We start from the raw sequence: 13,453 nt of genomic DNA, 5'->3' as shown, positions 1-13,453 counted from the left end.
AGTGCCAGAGGGTTCCTGTTTCTCCACATCCTCTCCAGCATCTATAGTCCCCTGAGTTGTTCATTTTAGCCACTCTGACTGGCGTGAGGTGATATCTGAGTGTGGTTTTGATTTGTATTTCCCTGATGAGGAGTGACGTTGAGCATCTTCTCATGTGCCTGTTGGCCATCTGGATGTCTTCTTTAGAGAAGTGTCTGTTCATGTCTTCTGCCCATTTCTTCACTGGATTATTTGTTTTTCGGGTGTAGAGTTTGGTGAGTTCTTTATAGATTTATAGATTTTATACTAGCCCTTTGTCTAATATGCCATTTGCAAATATCTTTTCCCATTCCATCGGTTGCCTTTTAGTTTTGTTGATTGTTTCCTTTGCTGTGCAGAAGCTTTTTATCTTCATGAGGTCCCAATAGTTCATTTTTTGCTTTTAATTCCCTTGCCTTTGGAGATGTGTCCAGTAAGAAATTGCTGCCGCTGAGGTCAGAGGGGTTTTTTCCTACTTTCTCCTCTAGGGTTTTGATGGTTTCCTGTCTCACATTCAGGTCCTTTATCCATTTTGAGTTTATCTTTGTGAATGGTGTAAGAAAGTGGTCTAGTTTCATTCTTCTGCATGTTGCTGTCTAGTTCTCCCAGCACCATTTGTTAAAGAAACCGTCTTTTTTTCCATTGGATATTCTTTCTTGCTTTGTCAAAGATTAGTTGGCCATACATTTGTGGGTCCAATTCTGGAGTCTCTATTCTTATCCATTGGTCTATGTGTCTGTTTTTGTGCCAAAACCATGCTGTCTTGATAATTACAGCTTTGTAGTAGAGGCTAAAGTCTGGGACTGTGATGCCTCCTGCTTTGGTCTTCTTCTTCAAAGTTACTTTGGCCATTCGGGGCCTTTCGTGGTTCCATACAAATTTTAGGATTGCTTGCTCTAGCTTTGAGAATAATGCTGGTGCAATTTTGATTGGGGTGGCATGGAATGTGCAGATTGCTTTGGGTAGTATTGACATTTCAAAAATATTTATTCTTCCAATCTATGGGCACGGAATGTTTTTCCAATTCTTTGTATCTTCTTCAATTTCCTTCATAAGCTTTCTATAGTTTTCAGCATACAGATCTTTTACATCTTTGGTTAGGTTTATTCCTAGGTATTTTATGATTCTTGGTGCAATTGTGAATGGGATCAGTTTGTTTATTTGTCTTTCTGTTGCTTCATTATTAGTGTATAAGAATGCAACTGATTCCTGTACATTAATTTTGTATCCTGCAACTTTGCTGAATTTATTTATCAGTTCTAGCAGACTTTTGGTGGAGTCTATTGGGTTTTCCATCTATTTGTGGTGTACAAGAGACTCATTTTAGACATGAGGATACCTTCAGATGTATTTGGACAAGAGAAAAACCTCTCCGGACCACAGACTGGGGATGAGAAATACAGAGGGAGCCAGTCGCTACTTTGCAAACAGCCTCAACAGCTAAGGATTGTTTTCAGGGTTGCAAGACTTTGTCCAGACCAAAGCTTTCCAAGTGTGTGCACCAGCTCCAGGGCTGGGTAGTCATCTTGGAGGTGCACAGGGAGAGAATAGACCCCCTCCCTTGAGTACTGTGTGAAGAGGGTATATTGTCCCCCAAGGACAAAAGACCCTGCAGGTGCCAGCCAAAGGCCCCTTGTCAGCTGGGTGGAGTGGTGCTACCCCAGAACTGGGTTTGTGTGGTGTGGGATCCTTTAAGACGGTGCATTTTGCATCCCAGCCAAGGGCCTAGGTGGTGAGGGAGAAGGGCAAGCTGACCACCTGCACTACTCTGTGAGGACTGCCTGAACAGCTGGTTTGAAACACCAAGTCTGGGGAGGAGAAATTGGAGTGTCACCATTTTCCTCCCCAACACCAACACGGTGGGGTTTCAGAGAACAGAACAGCGGCCCCCAGTGGAGGTGGGACCCACTTACACCAAACCCTGCCCGTCTATTCCTGGTAATTTACACTGAGCAAGCCAGATGGCCTCGCCTCCTCCAGACCAGCACAGCCACCAGTCCCAGGCACCAACAGACAACTGTCTGAGGTTTTGTATGTTTATATTATTTGGTTTTGCTTTTTATTTCTTCTTTCTGTTCTCTTTTCCCTTCTGTTTCTTTCTACCCTCCTCTTCCCCCCCAACCTTTGGAATCAGGCTCATAGTTTCTGATTTGATTTTTGATCAATTCTTATTGTATTTCTATATCTGTATCTATATATCTATATCTATATACACACACACTGTATATATATATATATATATACACACACATATATACATGTATCTATATATAAATATCTATATATCAATATATAAGTTTATATAGATATCTACATATAAGGCTATATCTATTTATCTATATATACATTTATATATATATATATATATGTCATATATATATATATTTTTTTCTTTCTCTGTTCTGGTTGTTTATTTAATCAGGGATTTTTATTCTTTTAACACCTTTTCTGTATCTTTCTTCTTTATTTCTCTCTCTCTCTCTCTCTCTCTCTCTCTCTCTCTCTCTGGCTTAAGCCTTATAGTTTCTTTGATTCTCTGTCTGGTCTTTTTTTTTCCACCCCTTTCATCTTTCTCTTTGTATGGGATAATGTTCCCTCCCCCCTTTCTTTTTTTCCGTGGTTATTTCAATGAACAAATCAAATCACACCTGGTGGAAGGTACAAACAATCCACCATTACGAGTACGGAGGAGATTTGCAGAGGACTGACCAGTGGGAGAAGGCAGCCAAATATGCAAAAACAGAGTGCATGCAACACACTCCAAAAACACTTCCTGAAGTGCCAGGTCCTGGTAGGTGTATGGCCCCTTTTTAATATAGTAGTTCTCACAGGTGCAGGATACATAGCAAGCTATTAAAACACATAAAAGACATAAACCTGGCCAAAATGACAAAATGGAAGAATTCTCTTCAAAAGAAATTCCAGGAAGAAATGACAGAATTGCTCAAAACAGATATAAACAATATATCTGAACAATTTAGAATAATAATCTTAAGACTAATAGCTGGATTTGAAAAAAGCGTAGAAGACAGCAGAGACTCTATTGCTGTGGAGATCAAAGACCTAAGAAATAATCATGATGAATTAAGAAATGTTGTAAATAAGTGTAAAATAAACTAGGTGCAGCGACAGCAAGGATGGAAGAAGCAGAGGAAAGAATAGGTGAAATAGAAGATAAAATTATGGAAAATGATGAAGCTGAAAAAGAAAAAAAAGAAGGAAAGGAAATTACTAGACCTCGAGGGGAGAATTAGAGACCTAAGTGATTCAATGAAATGAAATAATATCCATATCATAGGTATTCCAGAAAAAGAAGACAGAATGAGCCAGAAGGTTTATTTGAACAAATTATAGCTGAGAGCTTTCCTAATCTGGGGAAGGAAAGAGACATCCAAGTCTAAGAGGCATACAGAACTCCTTTCAAAATCAACAAAAACAGGTAAACACCATGACATATCATAGTGAAACTGGCAAAATACAAAGATCAAGAGAGAATTCTGAGAGCAGCTAGGGACAAAAAGGTCTTGACTTACAAGGGTAGATACATAAGGGTAGTAGCAGACCTGTCCACTGAAACTTTACAGGCCAGAAGAGACTGGCAGGAAATATTCAATGTGCTGAATAGGAAAAATATGCAGCCAAGAGTCCTTTATCCCACAAGGGTGTCGTTCAGAATAGAAGGAGAGATAAAGTCTTTCCCAGACAAACTGAAGCTAAAGGAGTTCATGACCACTAAACCAGCCCTGCAGGAGATCCTCTGCTTCCTTCTGCTCTGTGAGTGGAAAGCAGCAAAGACTACAAAGGACCAGAGACATTGCCACAAACACAAAACCTACAGATAACACAGTGAAACTAAGTTTGTATCTTTCAATAATCACTCTGAATGTAAATGAACTAAATGGCCCAATCAAAAGACAGGGTATCAGAATAGATTAAAAACAAAAACAAAAAACAAGATCCATCTACATGCTATCTACAAGAGACTCATTTTAGACCTGAGGATACCTGCAGATTGAAAGTGAAGGGGTGGAGAACCATTTATCATGCTGTTGGATGCTAAAACACACACATATACACTAAAAATCTACTCCTACAAGTAATTTATGAGAATTTCCATCTGTTTATGCCCTTGCCAAGCCTGGATACTGGCTAAAGTTTGACATTTTATTATTGTTATATTTGCTTTTTTTATATAAAAATTGGTTAAAGAATTATTTCATATGTTTATTGACCATTTTAGATTTTTCTTATGTGAATATATTATTTATTTCACCACTGAAAACTTGGCTATCTTTTTTTCTTTTTCCCCTGACCTGTGCTAGCTCTTTACATTTTCTGGTGTCAAAGCAAAAATTGCACCAGACAAAAATAAACACACAAGGAAGACTTTATTCAAGGCCATTTCAATAGGGTAGAGGCCAGAACTCTGAATGAACTCAACTCTGTGGAATTGAAGGGCAGGGAAGTTCTAAGTATGGGGGTGAGACAGAGAACACAGGTCATCTGTGTTTACTAACTAGCTTTACCCAGGAGAAAGCAAACTTTCTCATAGAGCTCTGACAGGAGGGAGACTCATACCTTCCCAAAGAAACTGGAGATACACGTGGGGTTCTGTCTCGCTTGAAGATTGCATTTCGAAGAAGTAGCTCCTGGGTCCTTGAGAAAGGTATTCTTGGGTCATAAAGCTGTCAAGAGATGTTTTAAAATTTTTACAGAGAAGATTATAGGAAGATGGCAGAGCAGGAAGCACCAGGCATCTATCTCACCAGCTAGACAATAACTGCACTGGCACAATCTATCTGTGTAACTGCTTCAGAAATTTAGAGCCTACTAATTGCTTGACACTTCTAGGGGAAGATATGATTGGTAAATCAAGGTTTATTTTGCTTAATCCCATCTCTTATCACTGCAGCAGCTACCTAGCCCTAGCCCTACTCATGGCACACAGCTATGCACCCACTCCATACACACAGCTTGTGGGGACCAGAATGTACAAAATGCACCCTATTCTCCAAATAGTTGGATCTATCCTTTAATTGCGGGCTGCAGCTTCCAGTTACAAAGGTACAGACAAAAAAAAAGCTGCGGCCATTGTTGCATTTCAGCCATTATTATGACCCGCTCCCCCACCCCCGCCCCACCCCAACTGAACTTCTGGGAGATTTAAAGGGCCAGTGCCCTTCTTCCTCATCATCTTTACCTGTCCCCCATTTGGGGAGCCAGACATTAAAGACTGGAACATTCAAAACCAGTTGCATTTATGGGGAAAGTTAGAAAGTGACCATGTATTCTCAGGGAGAGGCAGTATGGTGGTGCCTCAAAAAGTTAACAATAGAATTACATCTGGTTCAAAATCCCACTTCTGGGTATATACCCAAAAGAATTGAAATCAGGTTCTCGAAGAGATATTTGCACACTCATGTTCACAGCAGCATTATTCACGATGGCGAAAGTGTGGAAGCAGCCCAAGTGTCCATCAAGAGTTGAAAGGATGAGCAAGATGTGTACAGACATACAATGGAATTTTATTCAGCTTTAAAAAGTAAGGACACTCTGACATATGTTGTAACATGGATAAAACCTGATGACATTATGCTAAGTACAAGTGAGTCACAAAAAGACAAATTCTGTACGTTCCCACTTATGTGAGGTACTCAGCGTAGTCAAAATCCTAGAGAAAAAAGTAGAATGGTGGTTGTCAGTGTCTGGGGTGCAGAGTTTCATCTTCACAAGATTAAAAGGGTTGGATATGATGATGATGATGATGATGGTTGCACAACATCATGAATATATTTAATAGCACTTCATCGTACACTTAAAATAGTAAAGATGGCAAATTTGATGTTCTGTGTATTTTACCACCATAAAAAAATACTGGAAAAAAAAGATTTACATGTATTTCAAAGGGGCACAGAAAGCACTTACAAGCTTTCTAAAGAAAATGCTCTAAAACAAGTAAGTCAGGGCCTAGAATCAGGAAGAAGCTGAGGGGAACATTAAGAAAGGTTGTTGAATTCTATGTTACAAATATTTTCTCCAGGTCTGCCACTGACATTTTAACTTCTATGCTTTTTTTGTAAAAGGATTTTAATTTTTATACAGTAATTAAGGATTTTAGGATTTGTATTGGTTTCAGAAGATTCTAAGTTTAAAAATATATTTTTCCGTTCTCTAATGTGTGTATTTTGGATATTGGTATTAATTCATCTGAACTTATTTTTAGAAACTAATATTTTTCTCCAAATTCTATGGCTAAATATCCTACTACCACTTATTTACCGGTCCATCCTCTCCTGTCAGTGTTAATGCCAACTTTATTTTATACCACGTGGTGTCAATCATGGGGCTACTACTGATTGCACTCTAGTCTGCCTATGTATCTGTTTAGAATTCATGAATGAGGAGAAACAGACTATGTAAAGAACAGTGAAAGAGAGTGTTTGGGGCTGAGAAAACAGAAAACGTAGAAGTTCCGAGATGGGAAGGATCTCGTTTTTTTAAGAAGGAACAGGAGGTTGGTATGTCTAGAGTGCAGTAGGTCAAGAGGAGAAGGGCTCAAGATCAAGTTTAAAATATGAGGGGGGCCGATCACACGTGGTTGGTGGTGCTTCTGCCTAGTGAAACTCACAAGGAGTGTGGGTGGACACATTTGTGGTCACTGCTTTTCTGGAGAAAATTAGAGACAGGCAAGGTCTGTCTCTTCTCCAGACCTCCCTGGACCTCTGTCCTCCTCAGACCAGTTACAGAAGAACCTCCATTGGATGGTTAGGGAAATCTCAGAAAAGTACAGTGTGGAGATTATGTGGAAGTTCAATCTAAATTACTTGCTCCCTTAGATTATGCAGAAGCTCTTCCAGACTTAGCTGTTGAAACGAGTGTCCTATATAACTTTCTCTCTCTAGACCCCAGGGCCCACTCAGTCCCATCTTCCCCCCACAGCCCTTTTAAATTTTCCCCAGGTCCACACCTTTAGATATTCCGTAAAAAAACACACTGGTCTTTCAGGGATAAGGAGCTTCATCCTCTTCAGCACCTTACAAAGTTGTGAGCCGGTGGGATTTACTTATATGCCAGATTATCTTACCATAAAGATGCCTGAGGAGAAAGAGGAGACAGAAATCATCAGGTTCCATTAAAGTGTTACCTTTGGTTTCCTAAACTTTCAATATCCAATGACATCTCTATGTTATAGTGTTTTCCTTCTTTTTAATGGCTTTTAATGTTAATATAATACGTGGATATTTAAAGATCTATACTGGTATCATGGATTGCAAGCAAATATCTGAAGAATAATAGAAAACCTCAGAGCCTTTGGTATTTTCGGAGTGGATGGGTGGGTACTGGTCATGTATCCTCATAGGCAAAGTCTTAAAAATTTGATGATGATGGTGACAAAACCTGCACTTAAATAATGTATACACGTATGATCACATATACTATCCTATTTGAGTCTCACAACATCCTTAGAGATAGGTTTAATTATTATTTTCGCCACCTTACAGCTAAGAAACAAGTTCAGTAGGAAGAAATTGCTTTATTAATAACATATATGCACACAGAAGATGGATCTGGAGCCCAGTTTCTCTAACTTTGTAGCCATTCTGTCCTTATTCTACTAAAAATTTTTTTTAACGTTTATTTATTTTGGAAGGAGACAGAGACAGAGTGTGAGGGGGCAGGTGCAGAGAGAGAGGGAGACACAGAATTCAAAGCAGGCTCCAGGCTCCGAGCTGTCAGCACAGAGCCTGATGCGGGGCTCAAACCCACAAATGGCGAGATCATGACCTGAGCCAAAGTCGGATGCTCAACCGACTGAGCCACCCAGGTGCCCCCGTCCTTATTCTATTTAACTAGGGGGGCAGCAATATTGTCACTCTACTGTTTACATTTTTTTAAGGGCTACTATTAGGAAAACGAACAATTAACTCACTATTAGAAAACCAAAAAACATTGTTACTTCTTAGTCATGAAGGCAGAAAGATTATGGGAACAGAAACTTGAACTAATGAGTAACCTTTTATCATGAATTATAATGTAATACCTGTAACATTTAGCTGTAACAATATTTTACTTTTGTGAAGCTTTCTGTAGTACTGTTGGCACACTTATATGAAAATCAAGCAGAAAGAAATATTGAAAGAATCTTAATGGGAGCCATTACACAGATAACCTGCATCCTCAGAATATTTATAAGTCAAAGAAAAACTATTCCATTTCTCCATTTGAGAAATGAACGAACTTTGGCCTGAGGGAAACTTGAGAAGCCACTGATAGCTTTACTTGGACATATTTTTGGAATCCCTATGTTCATCTCCTCCTTTTCTTGTGATTCTTCTTCACCATTTCTCCTACCTCACCCGGGGTGTTTTCATGACAGTGTTCATTCAGATACATAAACGTTCTCCAGCAATATGCATTTTAGAGTGGCCCTTACTGTATTTTGAAGATGGTTTTAGCTCTTCAGGGAAAACAAAATAAAGACAAGTCTTTAATTATAAGCTGAATTTCCAGGCAACAAGCGCTATTTCTACTGTGTCATTTAGTCATAGACATTCTTTTATGTAGACACTGGGTAGTGTATGTGGAATAGTGATCGTTTCTCTTGAGTATTATAATTTAAGAGCTGCTGGGGTGCACTGGAGATGATAACGTGCTCCCTTTGTTATAGTAAGAGGCTATCACACCGGTCAGAGTGGCTAAAAGGAACAAATTAGGAAACTACAGATGCTGGCAAGGATGTGGAGAAATGGAAACCCTCTTGCACTGCTGGTGGGAATGCGGACTGTTGCAGCCATTCTGGAAGACAGTGTGGAGGTTCCTCAAAAAATTAAAAATAGACCTACCCTGTGACCCAGCAATAGCAATACTAGGAATTTACCCAAGGGATACAGGAGTGCTGATGCACAGGGGCACATGTACCCCAATGTTTATAGCAGTGCTTTCAACAATAGCCCAATTATGGAAAGAGTCTAAATGTCCATCAACTGATGAATGGATAAAGATGCGGTTTATAGATTCAATGGAATACTATTTGGCAGAGAGGAAGAATGAAATCCTGCCATTTGCAGCAACATGTAGAGAACTGGAAGGTATTATGCTGAATGAAAGAAGTCAGTCAGAGAAGGACAGACATTCTATGTTTCCACTCATATGTGGATCCTGAGAAACTGAACAGAACACCATGCGGGAAGGGAAGGGGAAAAATAGATTCAAACAGAGATGGAGGGAGGAAAGCCACAAGAGACTATGAAATACAGAGGACAAACTGAGGGTGGATGGGGCCTGGGGGAGAGGGAAAATGGGTAATGGGCATCGAGGAGGGCACTTGTTGGGATGAGCACTGGGTGTTGTATGTAAGCCAATCTGACAATAAATTATACTCATTAAAAAAGAGGCTAGGGGCGCCTGGGTGGCGCAGTCAGTTGAGCGTCCGACTTCAGCCAGGTCACGATCTCGCGGTCCGTGAGTTCGAGCCCTGCGTCGGGCTCTGGGCTGATGGCTCAGAGCCTGGAGCCTGTTTCCGATTCTGTGTCTCCCTCTCTCTCTGCCCCTCCCCCATTCATGCTCTGTCTCTCTCTGTCCCAAAAATAAATAAATAAACGTTGAAAAAAATTAAAAAAAAAAAGAGGCTAGACTTTATATTCTTAATTCATAGTCGCTTCCTTTTATCGAAAACTCTTCAAAAACATAGGCCATTTGATTGTCTTGCAGCTAAAATTTAGGGAGAATAATACTTGGCATATAGTTAATAATGCATAGGGATACCAAACACGTATTTGTGAGAGAAAACACTCTTTCTGAGTTGAACGGATAATTTGCAACCTGCAAAAACACTCTGACAAACTGAGCCGGGCAAATTGGCCATTTCAGGTCAGCCTGGCTGTTCTTGATGTATTCAATGCTGAACAATGTCATAACAACACTGCATTTTATTTCTACAATCTCCATGCACTATAAAGGAAGTCCCCTAGGTGCTAAATAAGACTAAGAGCAGTGAAAAGTTGTTGTACAATAAACTCACAAATAATTTAGCCATTCCAAGTGGATTTATAATACACCTTTTGTGTCGAAATGACACAACACAAGAAAACAAATCTCAAATTAGTGTGTGTGTGTATAAAATTAAAATTATGTATTACACGTAAATATACAATTTAAAAGCCAAGAAAAGAACATTGGAGAAGAAAAAGAAAAAGAAAAAGGAAAAGGAAGTTGACTGGAATAGCGGATTGTCTCCTCAGAGCCAGAGGGTCCCATTTCTCTTTAGCAACAGGACAGATAGAGTCCTCTTGATTGATTTTTTTTTTTCTGTGGTTTGAGCTCTGGTTCTGAGGCTCTTTGTTGAGCATTCATAGCTAGATTAGGAGTCCAGATAAACTACGGTCCCTGTTTTAATTAAGACCAGGAGGCAGCCATAGGAGTTCTTTTGAAATAAATTACAGTGTATTTTCTCCATGAAGAGAATCAGGAAGCTAGAGCACAATAAGAGAATGAAAAGTAAAGGAAATGGGAAAATGCATTGGATGGTACCACTGATTGTTACCAAAAATTAATTTGTTCTTTTTTGTGAACCTTTTCATCAGGAGAGTCTCCATCAAGTGCAACATGATGTTTCCAATGAATGTCCTCAAGGCAATAGAAGTAAAAATTCACCCTGTGTTGCAGCAAATGCTCACCCTGAAATTGAACAGAAGCGATCAATTCAAGTCCAAACAATAACATTTAAACAAATAATAAGAAAGACTCCAGATCAGGGGATGATATAATTAAAAGGCAGCCTCTTGAGAACTGAAAAGGTTTGGGGTTTAAAAAAATCCAATTTCAATAAAAAGAAACCTGTTGAAAAATGTAATCATATTTCAAAATAATTCACTTTTAGAGGAAAATACTTTTTTTTTACATATTCAATTTAGAATGGAATATTGAACCTGAGTATACAGAGGATAGCAAGGGCTGCTTTAAAGTGTTTTCATTATAATTGCTTTGATTTTCTTTGTTACGATTGCTTGCAAGATCTCAGAGGGCAAATGATTATTATCTCTATTTTTTTCAGAGAAAGAAATGGACACAGAGACATCCAATGATATATATCCAAGTGGTAGAGACAGAAACATTGGTTTTGTGAGTCCTCGTCACCAATGTGTTCCTATAAAACAAGCATTTTTTAAAAAGCAAATGACAACAATATTTTTATGAAACAGTTTCTGATTTAATATCAAAGTTTAATTTATATAATATATGATTTCTTAACTTTGGTCCTTAGTTTTGAGATTTGGAGCTGCCATGTTTCTGATTAATGAATGTAAGGATCACCATGAGTGAATATGCCTGTGGTATTTTAGAAGTTTTTGGGTTTTTTTTTTTTTGTAATTTTGAAATAATTTTAGACTTTAAGAGAATTGAGGGCACCTGGGTGGCTCAGTCAGTTAAGCATTCAACTCCTGATTTCAGCTCAGGTCATGATCTCACAGTTCGTGAATTCAAGCCCTGAATCCGGCTCTGTGCTGACAGAGCCTGGTTGGGATTCACTCTCTTCTCTCTCTCTCTCTCTCTCTCTCTCTCTCTCTCTCTCTCTGCCCCTCCCCCAGCTTTCACGTGCATACACACATGCTCTCTCTCTCTCAAAATAAACACACATTAAAAAAAAAAATTGTAAAACTAGCATAAAGAATCCCTTATACCCTTTACCTAGATTCCTCAAAATATAACTAGAATTAATAATTAAAATCAGGAAATTAATCTTGATAACAATATTAATATTTAGATCTACAGACTGGTTTTGCCAACTGACCCACCAATGTTCTTGTACTGACCCAGGCTCTAATGTAAGATGAGGATTCATTTTGTTGTCCTGGATTCCTATTTTCCTTTAATCTGGAAAGGTTCTTTCATTGACCTTTGTCTTTCATAACCTTGATATTTCTCCAGAGTACTGGAGTGTTAATTTGTAAAGTACTCCGTGCTTTAGTCTGATGTTTTCTCAGGACTATGTATTCGTGCCAAGAGTGCCACAAAAATTCTGCTGTGCCTTCTTGTGACATCATGCTTATCTCACACCCATGATGCCCATAGGTCTTATTACTGGTGAAGCTAAGGTGATATCTGCCAGATTTCTACACTGTAAGTTATTATTTTTCTTTTTGTATTTAGTATCATGTGGGGAGATGCTTTGGAATTATGTAAATATTTTATTTCTCATCACGCTTTTGCCTAGCATCCATAAATGATTCCTTACTGAAGCGACTGTTGTATTTTGTATATTCTAAATTTATTAGTTGCAATTCTGCTTTCAGCAGAACCATACATTACCTACCATTTATTCATTCTTTCAATTTTTTAATCAGTATGAACTCGTGGCTTCTTATTTTAATGTATGGGTAATAATCTAGTACTATCATTATTTATTGATTTTTTTCCCGGGGACATTTTATAAATCAATCTGTTGGAAGTGTCAGAAAAACAGGTTATAAAGGTGAATTGGTATGAGCTGGTAAGATCCCTTTTAGGGCTAAAGTTCTATGCTCTGGATGTTCCCCCATATTGGAATGTGTCTGAGGTGCAATTTGCTACCACGCCTTCCTTTGCTGGAAATATATTTATGAACCTAGAGACCATTACTGGGTTTCAAAAGTGTTTTTTCTGCGCTGAAGTCTGATGGTCTGCCCGTAGGCTAATCCTTGGGCTCAGCCAGACACTGCCTTGCTCTATTTCTAACCCTGCCTCAGGCTATCACCCAGATCCCTTCACTTATCCATTCCTTCTGCACCCCGGAAAGCCCCAAACACTAAAAGTTCTTCAGCTTTATGTTTCTAATTTATCAAAATAATAACATCATCATTCCCCACTCAGGTGGCTCTTTGCAATGTGTAGGCTGTCATTTGGGTTCTCCTTATTAGCGATCCTGAGACCAGGATTCATTTGTCAGTAGTATGCTTGAGCAGTTCAGATAACACAGGTGGAGACATGATAAAAGGCATGGAAAGCAGCCAGTGGAAGGTGTGCTATTAAGCCAGCTGCATAGCATACAAGTTGAGCTAAATCCTACTTGGACTCTGGAAATTGATACAAAACACAGACGTCATAATTAGGCAATCAAGTATAAGGCAACTAGAGTATTTATATATTAATTCTAGAGAGCCAACGGTTGAGAGTTGCTCCTGGAGCTGTTAGTTCCTCAGTATTCTCCCTGTTCTGTGTACGCACACACATGAGCACATAGATAGTGAGGTTTTCCATGGTTTCCGGGGGGAAAAAAAAAGAAGCCAGTGTTTTCAGAGTTTCAGATACGGGAAGTTTGTTATTGGCTAGAGACACTGAAAGATGCTAGAGTTATGGGTGAGGCAATGATAAGGTCCGCTACCCAAGTCCTTTTGTGTATTTTATTTAAGGCTCTAAAAGAATCATGCTCAAGTAGGGAGGATAGATGTCATTTTCA

The 13,453-nt window shown here is 39.0% G+C and overlaps 2 long non-coding RNA genes across 8 annotated transcripts in view; one reads left to right on the top strand and one right to left on the bottom strand.

Annotated features, from left to right (window-relative positions):
- Positions 1-13,146, bottom strand: part of LOC102899771 — a 192,659-nt gene extending 179,513 nt beyond the window's left edge. Inside the window, exons 1-4 of one of the 7 annotated variants that reach the window (XR_006585532.1) lie at positions 11,832-13,146; positions 10,591-10,695; positions 6,986-7,113; positions 4,597-4,703 (exon numbers count right to left, since the gene is read on the bottom strand). This is a non-coding gene — a long non-coding RNA (uncharacterized LOC102899771). The remainder of the gene's footprint in view (positions 1-4,596; positions 4,704-6,985; positions 7,114-10,590; positions 10,696-11,831) is intronic. The other 6 variants (XR_441178.4, XR_006585534.1, XR_006585533.1 and 3 more) reach the window with 6 other exon arrangements.
- LOC123380145 lies at positions 5,187-10,865 on the top strand. The gene is made up of 2 exons (XR_006585539.1): positions 5,187-5,560; positions 10,602-10,865. It is a non-coding gene; the product is annotated as an uncharacterized LOC123380145 (long non-coding RNA).
- Positions 13,147-13,453: the final 307 nt, after the last annotated feature.

This window comes from Felis catus, chromosome C2 (genome assembly GCF_018350175.1).
Source record: "Felis catus isolate Fca126 chromosome C2, F.catus_Fca126_mat1.0, whole genome shotgun sequence".
NCBI classification, from domain to species: domain Eukaryota; kingdom Metazoa; phylum Chordata; class Mammalia; order Carnivora; family Felidae; genus Felis; species Felis catus.
The sequence above is the reverse complement of the archived record's forward strand: the minus strand, read 5'-3'. Positions and strand labels throughout refer to the sequence as shown.